Source organism: Canis aureus, chromosome 4 (assembly GCF_053574225.1).
Source record: "Canis aureus isolate CA01 chromosome 4, VMU_Caureus_v.1.0, whole genome shotgun sequence".
Taxonomy (NCBI): Eukaryota; Metazoa; Chordata; class Mammalia; order Carnivora; family Canidae; genus Canis; species Canis aureus.
The window spans coordinates 32,281,575-32,293,432 of NC_135614.1; the positions used below are offsets into that span (position 1 = coordinate 32,281,575).

The window sequence follows — 11,858 nt, forward strand, 5'->3', positions numbered from 1 at the left end:
CCACTTTCATGACCTAATCACCTCCCAAAGACCCCATCTCCGGACACAGTCATACTGGGGGTTATGGCTTCTACATATGAATTTTAGAAGGGAAGTAATTCAGTCCATAGCATTCTGAGTAATGGAATATGAGTGAAAATAACCTGTACCACCACTGGGTGGAAATGTTAAGAGATACCCATGTGTTCATTTGCTCTCCTACACTCTCACTGTCCGCTTTGAAAAGGACACAGTAAGACACATGGTCCCAGAACAAGAAAACTTGAGCATGACTGGGATAGCCAAACTACAAAGCTGCAAAGAAAACAGTTTATTTTGGGGATTAGGTGTCGCTGCAAAAATAATCCATAGAACAATGATAAAGAGGCTCAGGCTCAGAGAGGTAGAAATATTATTGATTATATGCAAAAACACTTAGGGGACCATAGACTGATATTTTTTGAAGAATACTGAAAGGAATCCATGATAGTGATAAAATTCTTATGCCAAAAAATAGCTTTATGACAGTAATAAGGATAAGTGCCCTCCATTTTTACACTAGACCAAAAGCAAGAAAATAAAACACGAACAAAAAAACCCAGGAGTACATCATATTTGAGTGGGTTGCAGAATAAAGACTTCTGGTTACTCAGAAGCAGCTAAGTTGAATGTATTTAATATGAGTAGTGATATTACTTTCCACATAACAAATTGCCAGAAATTTAACAGCTTAAAACATTCTTCATTTCTTATCACACAATTTCTGTGGATCAAGAGTCTGAGCACAAGTTACTTGGGTCCTGAGCTCAGAATTTCACAAAGCTTAGAGCAAGGTGTTGAGTAGACTGTGCTTCTATTTGGTGGTCTGAATAGAGAAGGATCCACTTAGCCCTCTTGGTTGTCGGCAGAGCTTGGGCTCTTATAAGTGTAGAATTCATGGCAGCTTGATTCATCAAACACAGAGAGATAGTGGGGGAGAGAGAGAGAGAGAGAGAGAGAGAGAGAATGAATGAATGACAGTCTCTGTTACTAGGAGCTCCTAACTTCAGGGATGGATTGAATCTTCTTTTAAAAGCTTATTTTTAATAAGCTTTCATTTTTAATATGGTGAGACCCACCCAGGGATAATCCATCTTTTAACTAACTCAAAGTCAATAGATTAGGAACCTTAATTACATCTTAAAATCCTTTCATCGTTGCCACGCAACAACCATGGGAATGGCATCCCGTCACCTTTGCCATATTGAATTGGTAAGAAGATCATGGTTTCCACAGTAGACAAAGGGATTAACACGAAGGTATGACTGATGACGGGTCACCATGGGGTATATCTGTCACAACATTAATATAGTATATTGGACTGCAGTGTTACTACAGAGAGCCTCAAGGTCTTCCCATTGATGAAATCAATCCAGACAGAAGACAAAAGGGGGTGTGGTGACTGGGAAGCCAGGACGAGTAAGGAAGTTCAGACCCGAAGCTCTAGGAGGACAGCAGAAGGCTGAAATAAAGCAGCGACAAACTCAGATTCTTACAGAACTGCCACCAAGAAGCCATGTCTGACATAGTATGAGTCAACAAGCCCCTCCATCATCGTCAGAGTCACACAAACACACCCAGGTGCAAAATCAAGGCCAGGTTTGGAAACAATCGCCTCTGATGTGCTAACGCTGGGGGTGCTGGGCAGGGGTACCTGAGCATCTATTTACTCTTCAGAGACCCCAAGAAGGATGGCAAATGTGATTGCATTTCAGCATTGGCTAGGAGGGACATCCAGTGGCAGCTGGGAACTGGGAGGGTTGTCAACAGGTAAGCACATACTCTTGAGCAGGTTTAACGCATAAGGATTCTGAGTGGGAGGGTCCGATAGTGTTGTGTCTGTTCCCTGAGAAGCCGTCCATCCACCAGTTTCAAATCTGGAGGAGAGATACAAAGAATGTCATAAACAGACTACACCTGCTAGTATCTATGTGCCTCCTAATAAGGAGGTGTGCTATCGTAGAAACAATTGGGACTTTTAGGAGTCACATTATATTTGGGGGGAGGGTGTGCGTCCACATATATGTGTGTGTGAGAGAGACAGTCTGCAAAGATTGACCAGGAGAACACTGTGACATGGTGAAACACAGATAGAGGAAGGCAGTTAAAGGAGGAAACAGGATGGCAATTTCTGCTGCTCTAGGCTGCCTCCCACCCCATCTGCCTCCCAGTTCCTTGGGACAATGTTACCTTGGCCTGCTTGACTTCTCCGTCCTCCCCCACCCTCTCCAGTGTGTGACTTCCTACAAAAATGGATTTTAGAACTTCCAGATGTAACCAAAAAATGAGCAGAGGAGAGCTGGGTCTGAGAAACGGGGACAGCGGGGAGGGAGCTGAAAAAGAATGAGGCTGATCTATATGGTATGGATCTGAGAAGGTGGGGCAAGTGGAGTAAAGAGGCCAATAGGTGGGTGTCATACATAATAAATGGCTATATTCCCTCAAAAAAAAAAAAAAAAGAGGCCAATAGGAAGTTGGCTGAGCAGATGGAGGGAGGGCTTCCGAGTCCTGATGATGAGCCCCCAGCTCTCTAGCAGCCTGAGGCTAGAGGAAGTTGTGACAAACGGAAGAGAGATGAGTATTGTCAAGTTTATTGGAATATGATTAATTTTTTTTGACAGATACAAGTAAAAGATTAGAATTATTTTAATTATTATTTTGACTGGTTTTCATCCTGGTACCTCGTTAAAGACCCACCACCTAATAGACGTCCAATTACTGCTTCTGAAAGAATAAATATGTTCAATTCCCATCCTAACAGCTCAGGTTGGACCCATTCAGCCAATATGAGAGTGATTTATAGAATGTGGTGACAGCTGATGTCACAACCGACCGTGAAACCAGAATTCCACAGTGTGGCCTCAACACACCTTTTTAAACCAATCCAGTTTAACATAAAGTGAGTGGTGGCTTCTTTTATCCAGGTCATTGAAATTGTGCATGTTAGGTCACACAGATGAATCAGAAGACAGAGGAAGCCCTGCAAGTTGAGGTATTTAAATACAACAGGTGTTTAAAATGTCTGTTTCTGGGGCATCTGGGTGGCTCACTCCATTGGGCCTCTCACTCTTGGGTTCATCTCAGGTCTTGAAATCAGGGTCCTGAGTTTAAGCCCCATGTTGGGCTGCACGCTGGGTGTGAAGCCTACTTTTAAAACTTAATTAATTAATTAATTAATTAATTAATAATTAAAAATATGTCTGTTCCAAGAGGACCTGTTCTCTGAAAAACCCAATAATTACCATCTCTATTTTCCTCTATTGATTTATGACTGGGTTCTTCTTTCTTTTTTATTTAAATTCATTTAGCCAACTTATAGTACATCATTAGTTTCAGATGTAGAGTTCAGTAATTCATCAGTTGCATATAACAGTGCTTATCGCATCACGTGCCCTCCTTAATGCCCATCCCCCAGTTACCCCATCCCTCACCCCTTTCCTTCCAGCAACCTTCAGAGTGTTTCCTAGAGTAAGAGTCTCTCATGGTTTTTCTCTGCCTCTTTGAGTTCTTCCCATTCAATTTTCCCTCCCTATCCCTATGATCCTCTGCACTATTTTTTATATTCCACGTGAGTGGAACTATATGATGATTGTCTTTCTCTGACTGATTATTTCACTCAGCATAATACCCTCCAGTTCCATCCATGTTAATATAAATGTTAAGACCTCATTCTTTTTTATGGCTGAATAATATTCCATTATATATAAATTATACATATTATATATAATATATAAAATCCATTATATATATATATATATATATATATATATATATATATATATATATATGTGGATGGACATCTGGGCTCCCTCCACAGTAGACATTGCTGCTATAAACATTGGAGTAATTGTGTTCTTTAATTTACTTGGAATCCTTTCTTCTTTCCCTTCACCTCTCTCTTTTCAGAGCTCATGCCAAACATTTTCTTATCTGTAAAATGAAGAGTTTCTAAACTTAAAAGTTCTTAAGGTCCTTTCCAACTCTTTCTTAAAATTTTCCATAACACTCTGACATACAACACAACGTGTGGCTGAAATGAAACATTTATTGTGCAAGCACTGTGCATAAGATCAATGCTCCCTTGCAAGTGAGATCACTTTTTCTTGGGCTTTTCATAGAACTCTGTGTGCTCTTCACCTGGGGCCGCTGTGGATCTCAAGCTTTTGTCCCTGTTGGTGTGCTTATTTAGAATCCTACCTGCTTTCTAGACTGCAAGTTGCTTGAGGAAAATATCCTCCTGTCTTATTCATCATTCTGGGCATTTTAAAGAAACATTTAGGAATAAGGAATGCTTTCATTATTAAATCATATCTGGCAGGAAACCAATTTAGAAGTAATTTACTAGTAGTTTGTATTAGTGAATGTATTTATAATGATAAAATTGTATTTCTCTGAAACTCTTCTAATATCTAAAAGTTTGAAATTCAAGTGGAATGGCGTCTCTCTCCCTCAATTACTCCCAATTAATAATATCTAGTTGTATGCATATATGGTACACAAATCCATTACTGCATGTTAATAAGTTCTGTGGACTTTTCACAGTTTCTTTGTCATAAGATTTTATTATACTAAACACTGCTTCTTTTTTTTTTTTTCTGGCCTGAAAAGAAAGACTTTAAGTTGTTCTATTCAAAAGATAACAGTCCTTTGAAGTCAGCAGGGAGAAGAGGGAGATATCAAGACCATTCCATTCTTCAACCTTGTCATTCTCTATGTTAGTGATCTCTCTATGTTTACATGTTGATTAGTAGAGTTTGAGATACTTATATTAGAGTTTAGATGGGTGTTTTTGGCTCAAGCATTTGATGTATAAAGTAAATGATTTATTATTTACTTGCTGTCTAGTTCTTAAAAAATAAAATCAGTATATAATTAAAAAAGAGATGAAATAAAACTATTAAAGCAAAGTAACAAAACAAGAATTCAATTATGTCCGGCAAAGAGGTGCCTGGGTGGTTCAGTCAGTTAAGCTTCTTCCTTCAACTTGGGTCATGATCCTGGGGCCCTGGGATCAAGCCCTGCATTGGGATCCCTGCTCATTGGCAAATCTGCTTCTTTCTCTCTCCCTTTGCCTTTCCCTGCTTGTGCTCTCTTTCTCTCTGTGTCAAATAAATATATAAAATCTTAAAAAAAATAAAAGAAAAGAAAAAATAATGTCTAGTATTACCAGCTAGGACACTGCTCAAGGTGAGGATTTAAATATAGGGAGCTGATATTCTGACAGGCTGAAAAAAATCAGAAGTTGAAAGAACCAGTAGGGATAGTTAAAAAAAAAAATCAGAAGTAGGGGCAAGTTCAAGATCAAGTCAAGAAGAAGAGGAAGAAGGAGGAGGAGAAGTTGTAGGAGTCAGGAAGAAGAAGAGGAAGAAGAGGAAAAAGAAGAAGGAGAAGAAGAAGAAGAAGAGGAGGAGGAGTAGGAGGAGGAGAAGGAGGGAGGAAAAAGTAGCAGAGGGAAAATTACAAATGCAGAAGTGGAATTGATCATGTATGAAAATTAAAGACTTAGATAAAAGAAGGCACAAAAGGTAAAAGAAAGGAGGAAGAATCCGTAGGCCGTTATCCCCAGTGAAGACAAGGTACCCTGACTTACTTGTACTAAACTCCAACTCATTGTGCATTGTAGGCCCATTTGCCTTAATGGCTTAAGTCAGCATGTACAATATAAGGTGGTAAATTTATCAGGAAATAAAAACTATGGGAAGCTATAGCAACTGAAGACAAAATTGATGAATTATTTGTTTTCAAGAAGAAGAAGGAAGTATGATAAGATTCCAGAGAAGACCAAATTCTTAGAAGATAGAAAATAGGATTAAAATCTGAGAAATTTGTCCTTGATATGCATATAAGGAAGATGAGAGACAAGTTAAAAAAATCATTATTTCTAGACTATTGACTCAAGAAACCACAACTTAGCCTTCTTCTCCCATTCTATAAGGAAAAGTGAAAAAAGTATCCAGTCTATCTCTTGTGAAGAATGACTGTTCTTTAAGAATGGACTGAGGAATGAAGATGTTCTTGTTGCTGGGGGGAGGGGGTTCATAGAAAGCCTTTTAACTAAGTCCTTAAAGTGATGTTTTAATTAACCATTTCGGCGTGAGTATGAACACCTTATGCATGTACCAGGAGATACAGCTTGAAAACTAAGCATTGCTCGCTCCAGGTCTCAAGTATTGAAGCAAAACAAAAACAACAACCAACCGAACAAAACAATCCTGCCAGCTTTTCATTTACAAAAGGGATCAAGTGTCTTACTATGAACAGGAGGGAAGAGAGGGTCAAGATTCACAAATTTCATGCACAGATAATGGACATATTTTGGAGGGAAGGAGCCAAACAGGGAACTGCACAGTATACAGCCCCTAGACTGTTTCTGCACAAATTCTCCTTGGATGAAAGACAAGAATTCCTATAGAAATGGGTTGCCCTATAGAGGGAGTCACTTTGATATCGCTGGCCCTTTAATCCATGAAAGTAGACAGAAGCATTTCAGTGCCTGGATCTGAAGACCATTGAACATTGAACCTAAGATGACACATGCCTAAGATGTGTCATGTGTCTTTGGAAGACTTTAAAAGGAGTTGCCTATTAAAAAAAATAAAAATAAAAAAATAAAAGGAGTTGCCTGTTTCAGGAAAGGGAGTAGAGGCTCACCTTTGTACTGGTCATTGTGACTCTATTTCTTCTCTCAGAGTGACTTACCTAAAATACACTTGTAATTAACATTTTCTTTCCTGGGACCATTATTTTCATGGCATTTTATCTTGGTACTGATATGCCAGAGGGAGCACGAGTCCTCTGCGTGCTTTATGGTATGTGGTCCTCTCACCGATCATATGGAGAAAGCATTACTACCTACCCCCTTGTGCAGAGGATGATCTTAAACTCACGGACACGCAACCTTATTGTCGACAGCTTCACACTTAATGTGACGCAGAGCTGGGATGCAAGCCCACTCCTCTGTTTGGAGTTATTTCCAACAGACTTCTCTTACTCTTCCAGACACATATATATGTTCAAAATACACCAAAACACCACGTTTGGCTTACATGGAATCGTTTATCTTCATCTTTTGGCACTGTGCTTATGTAGCATTTGTAAGGTCTCTGTCAAGTCAGGCAAATACTTGCACGTTCGTGGTCTGGTTTACTCTACTGGGTCCCGCTACTGAAGTTACTAGCCTTACAAATGGTCATAATCTGAGCCGAGATTTCTAGGTTTATGCTTCTAAATCACTTGGCAGAGAACAGAGCTGATACTAGAAAAAGAATCACAGCTAGGAAGGGCTGAGTTAGCATCTCACATCAATAAAAATGAAGTAGCCTGATTTTGATATGGGTTGGCACAAAAGCCATTACAGAGAAAACGGGGTTAAGATGGGGCTTAAGATGGGACAATTTAATAGGGATCCTTGAACAAAACACCAAATATCATAATGATTATTCTATCAAATTAGAAAAAATTTCAGACAGTGTAGCTTTCTTTTTTTGGCAGACTAATGCTTCAGAAAATACTTTAAACCATAATCTCAGTTCCCAAAACCATATGACTACAAAATATTATACTGTCTTCAAATCTCCCAAGTTTTCTATAGGCAGAGTCTAATTTAAACTATAGAAATAACCTTTTTTTTTTTTTTTAATCAGAGGAACAATCTTTGGTTTTATTTTTGTTTTCCATATGGCTCAGGATATATTTGATAAGAATTTTTGTACCTCAGACTTTTTTCCCATAACTCAGCATGAATGCAATGCCTGCAGATGAATCGTGCATATTGTACATACTCTTCACCCAAACGATAGTCTGTCTTCTGAGACCTGTGAATTTCGAGGTGAATTTCATCCCATCAAAGTCTATTTGTTTCCTATCAGGGTAGGGCATTTTTGATTTATGCCTGGAGAAATTTCCAAATGGATCTTGAGTGTCAGGAAAGGTGGGCTAGGCCATGGCATGCTCAGTGTTTTTACTCCTTGATTTTTCAAGGAGTTTAAGAATAATACCAAACAAAACAAACACAAGCAAAACAAAAATTGGGCACTTTCAGTTTATATATGCGCTGACACTTTCTGTGAGCTACAGAACACCTAACTGCCTAGTATATGTCGCTCCACAGGCTTTCTGACTCAATATACCCCAAACCAAATCCATGAACTCCACAAACATACCTGTTTCATTGTCCCGTTTCTTAGGGAAGGCATCATACACTCAGAGAACCAAACTAGAAATCTAGTCGTCACTTGCCACTGTCCACTCCTTTATCTTTCATATCCGATTCCTTATCCTTGGGACATAATTGATTTTTTTGAACTACAAAAACCTACTCCTTGTATGTGACAGGAGCAGAAGGATCAAGATTTTCAGAGGAAAACCTTGAGTCTCTCCTGAATGCTGTCTTCTGTGGTTAACGCTTACTATGCTTACCTGTAAGAGATGGGTATATTTTTTGCGTATTCGAAATAATAGTTTATAAAATAGTAAGAAAGCCTGCCTTTACACATGTGAAGCAATGCGAATTTAATAAAATTAAAAATGCATTGAGAATTGCAGAACTATGAAGCTGCAAAACCGGATGAACTGTGACTTGTGCTTAGACTATTGCAACGTGGCAGTGTCATTTTTGCTGCTAAGGAGATCTGCCTGCCATCTTTGTCTGAATTATTAATAAATTACGTGAATTCTGAATAGTTAGAAGTCAGAAAAGCATTTTTCTCCCAGAATATGGCAGCCCTGAAATCGTGTGTTCGTGAGAAAGATCTCTTCCTCAGCTACCCGAAAGTTCTCGATGGTATTTCATTATTTGGTAGTAAAAGTCTTCAGGTAAAATCTTTTTCCATGTTTAAGTATATTTATGAGCCAACTCTTGAACATAAAAGCAGAAAAAAAGGGGGAAAGGAAGGGGAAAATTAAATGATACAACACAGCTTGTGATTCCATGCAAATTTGGTTTTTGGGAATTTATGTGAACTAGGCTTTCCTGAACATTTAAAATGGCATTTTGGTCTCGTTCCTGGCTGTGATTTAAAATTTATTCTAGCATTTAGTTGCTGAGGCTTCACATGAGGATCTGGCAATCAAGTACTCCTAACAGGTTTATTATTGGGTGTTTCAATCAGATTTCAAACGTGACCTCAATTTGGCTTGACGGGGTATCTGAGGAAAGTGTATTTCCACTCTGTAGCTCCTATGACACTGTCTTTTTTTTACAACAGCCATACGATCATATATTCAATTTGCATGGAGGGTGCAGCCACTGAATCTTGTTAAAAATTAATCAGCCTTGGCTCCACAGATATCTTCACACGTGTAGAAATCCACATTGTGTTCTTTCTCCCTCGTACAATGAATTATCTAGTTGTCAGATTATTCCACCTTTTTTTTTCTTTTTTTTTTCACCTTGCAAGAGGAGCTTGTGGACTTGGCAATAAATTCTCTGAGCACAACCACCCAGTTGCCCATTCCTTGGGCTACTGTGGCCTATCTGACCTGTACTTAGCATTATTGATGTTCCAAGGTGTACCGATAAGTCTGTCTTGGATCTGCCACCAGAGGTGTCACCTATCTTCTGTATCTTGGTCCTGCTATGTTCTTTGTGGCTCGTTATCATTCATAACTGAGATGAGGGGAAAAGGTAACTCCACCAGGTTGCAAAACATGCAGATGAGTCTGTTTAAAGCCTCAACCTCCTTTTTGGAAATATAAAGGTTTCTGTGAGATTAAAAGGAAATAACATTAAAGAGCTTTGTGAAAAAGTTACAATAACATTTTAAACTATTTAGCTCAAGTTTACATGATATATATATAGAGAGAATATTGGATAAGTCATTTTTTTCTCAGTCATGATTACATGTCAGTAATTGTTCAAATCCCTTAGTATGTATTATTGCATTCAATAATTTAACCATATAATGTAGCTTTATACTCAAGGTGATTGAAGCAGAGAGGCTGAAAGAAATGTCATAGATCATAGAATCATAAAACTAGAAGCAGTAGAGCCAGGATCTTCATTCAAAGAAATATGACTCTAGAACATGTGTTATGCTGATCCCTTGTAAGTGGTCAAATGTATATATGTGTGTATACATAATGACATATAACATATATATTATATATATCACATGATACATCATGATACACACACACATATATATTTATATTTATTTATTTATTTATTTGTACTAGTCTAGATCATGTGATCTTGGGCAAAAAAAATACACATATTTATAATCATGCATCATGATAAAAAAAATATATATATATATTTGTACTAGTTCAGATTGTGTGATCTTGGGCAAAAACTACACACTCTCCCTTGGTCCACATCAACTTTCATATGTGAAAAATGAGAGATGAATTTTACTTGATGTCATGCAAAGAGTTTTTGAGCTTTAATTCTTTTGATTTTCCACAATTTACCTCCTCTTTTCAAAGTATTCTTTCTCTCCTTTCTTCACAGTAAAGCATCACTACCACAGGTTTGGCAGCCCAGAAGATTTTTTTTTTATCAGATTATTTATTTTAAAAAATAATTAAGAAAAAATGCTTAGGAAAAGGACCAGAGGAAGTAATAAGGACAGAACAAAAATTCAGTGTAGGTCCACACCAACCCTACCCGGTACTGCATGCTTTCTGATGAATAAATCTTTGACTAGCCCACGTCCCTGCCAGGAGGCCGTAGTTTAACAACGCTGCCTGGTTCACAGCCAGTAGCCAAAGCCCTGTGTCCTGATCTGCTTAGCATAAGTGCTATCTGCATCTCGTCTAAGCTCTCACCTCCTTGAACTCTTTAGTCACACTGTTTTCATATTTTTGGTTCACTACTATAAGGTATTTATGTTCTGACAAGATAAATCCATTAAGGCGGAGGTGGGAAAGAATTTGCTTAAAGCCACAGCCAAATGCAGTCACAGGCAACTCTTACAGACACCAGAACTGTCTCCTTCGGCTATAATGCACTTTTGTGAGTGAAAATACATTGATGAGCCACTTGGGTGTGGGGAAGGAGCCCTCCAAAGGTGGATGAGAAAACAATAAGACAGATCTTCCCTGAATAATAAGAAAAAGTAGACTTTCAAGAAGCAACCCAGTTTGATGAGAGTTACCTCTTAGACCCAGTGGGACAATGTGGTCGCCAGCAGGGGACTGCAGAGACGGGGAAAGTCAGAGGTGTCCTGCAGAATTGGGGGCTCACACATTTTTAAGAAGAGATATATCTAATAGGTTGTTTTTAAGCTCTCTGCTCTGAAATGCTGTGATATCTTTCCCTCCATTACCTTCATGGTCAGTAAAGGAACCTACGTGGACAGCCTTGAGACAGAGATGTTTTGGAGTAAAGGGTGTGGGCATATCCATAAAGTACTGGAGGTTAGGTGTGTGGGCCAGAGCAGCATTAACAGGTGGTCCAGAAGGGACGCCTGGGTGGCTCAGTGGTTGAGCGTCTGCCTTTGGCTCAGGGCGTGACCCCGGGGTCCTGGGATCCAGTCCCACATCGGGCTCCCCACAGGGAGCCTGCTTCTCCCTCTGCCTGTGTCTCTGCCTCTCTCTGTATCTCTCATGAATAAATATATAAAATTAAAAAAAAACGAACAGGTGGTCCAGTGGACCGCTGACCCCTTATTAGACCTGATTTAAATCTGTTTTTTTAAATTTATTTTTTATTGGTGTTCAACTTACCAACATACAGAATAACCCCCAGTGCCCATCACCCAATCACCCCCACCCCCCGCCCTCCTCCCCTTCCACCACCCCTAGTTCGTTTCCCAGAGTTTGCAGTCTTTACGTTCTGTCTCCCTTTCTGATATTTCCCACACATTTCTTCTCCCTTCCCTTATATTCCCTTCCACTAT

General features: G+C 39.0%; 1 long non-coding RNA gene across 1 annotated transcript; it reads right to left on the reverse strand.

The window, feature by feature from the left end:
- Window positions 1–639: 639 nt before the first annotated feature.
- On the reverse strand, window positions 640–2,351 carry LOC144312472 (uncharacterized). The gene is made up of 3 exons (XR_013377957.1): window positions 2,209–2,351; window positions 1,673–1,895; window positions 640–922 (listed from the first exon to the last, which is right to left on the reverse strand). It is a non-coding gene; the product is annotated as an uncharacterized LOC144312472 (long non-coding RNA).
- Window positions 2,352–11,858: the final 9,507 nt, after the last annotated feature.